Below are 1659 nucleotides of genomic sequence, written 5' to 3' on the forward strand. Positions count from 1 at the left end.
ACAGCATGCACAAGCTCATGTACATGTATTCTGATAAGAAAAACAAACAATGCAACTGATCTCAGCTGGTATTCTGTCTATAACGGAGCGGAATGGAACATTTCAAAGTGACCCCAAACTTTTGAATGGCATTCTATTTCAGTGCTGTGAAATGTTTGCCAAGTATCATAATCAGGCCAGTGAGGCCACTCAAGGAACATAATGGCTGTTTTATGATCCACTACACGGAGATTGTAATTACTATATGTTGCATACAGTAGTAGAGTATAGTAGAATGTAGAGCTTACTGTATGATTAGCCCATGGGAAACCTACTGTAGACCTTGATAGAGATTTCAGCGTTCAAATGTGTAACTCTATGTCAAACTCAAGTTGTGTGAGCCTGTTCATTTGTCAACTATGTTCCTGATGTTTCCCCTCACAGAAGCTGAGAGATGAAAGCTCTGACAGGAGCAGAGAGCGCCGGGCGGTCCTGTGGCTCAGAAGAACAGAAGCCTCCCGGGGGGTGCTGGATCTCTGCGGGGAGCGCATATAACGACCCCTGACCACGCTTTAGTCACAGCTCGATACCAGCGGCAAGACAGACGCTGAGAGACACGGAATCAGAGATGATGATGCTGGTGCGTCAGCGTGTGATGTGTGTGTCTCTCTCTCTCTCTGTGTGTTTGTTTGCCTGTGTGTGAGTCTGTATGTGTTCGGGAGGTGTGAATTTGTGCGTGCGTGTGTGTTACTGTATATTACAGCTTTTTCCAATTGCTAAAACACAATTATGCAAACTAGACTATTTTCTTTTAATCAAATTTCACACACAATTCACAAAACCACACACCCAAACTGCAAAATGCCTCATACTGTATATCCTGCTAAATGAAGCACTGCAACCAAAACTACAGTACATACAGTATAGCATGTGTGTGTGCGTGCGCGCGCGCGTTTGTGTGTATAGGTCAAACCAATATCAAAGTTCTAATGACGGTGAAACTTGCTTTACATCACCTTTGTCGGGTCCAAAGAGCTGAGCTTGATCGTATAGCAAAGACTACAGCCAATTATTTTTGGCAGCTACTGTATCACTCAAACAAAGAGCTTCCTTCATAATGTTAACTGACTTCTCCTACAGTATGTTGCTTAAAACTGTTGCAAATTGATCATGTCTGATTCAGAGTTCATAACAAGAAGAAGAAAAATTGAGCTTGTCTATTTTTGCATTTGGGGCAGATTGTACACAATTATACTTGACCTGATCTACACTACATTAACAAAACAGATCAATTAAGCATGGGTGTTCTGTAGACTGACAACCTGACACTGGCTGACAGCAAATAGTCAGCCTGGTGTCACAGCTTAATGAGCGAAAGAGGAACAGAGAGAGAGAGAGAGAGAGAGAGAGAGATAGAGAGGGAGAGAGAGAGGCACAAACACACAATGGCACACACACACAAACTCAAAACACACACATCCTCAATAGAAACATGCTCCGTTGATGTTGATTACTATTAGTGATTGGTTCATTTGCATCCTTGCTAAAATTACCTGGGAGACCAAAAGCTCTGTATTCATTTATAAAACCACTTTGGCTAGCAGCAGGACGCAGTAGAAAGCGGCTGCCTCACATCCTCTGCAGAGAATAGTTCTTACAGTTAAATTTGAATTGTTGCCA

This window comes from Sardina pilchardus, chromosome 19 (assembly GCF_963854185.1).
Source record: "Sardina pilchardus chromosome 19, fSarPil1.1, whole genome shotgun sequence".
NCBI classification, from domain to species: domain Eukaryota; kingdom Metazoa; phylum Chordata; class Actinopteri; order Clupeiformes; family Clupeidae; genus Sardina; species Sardina pilchardus.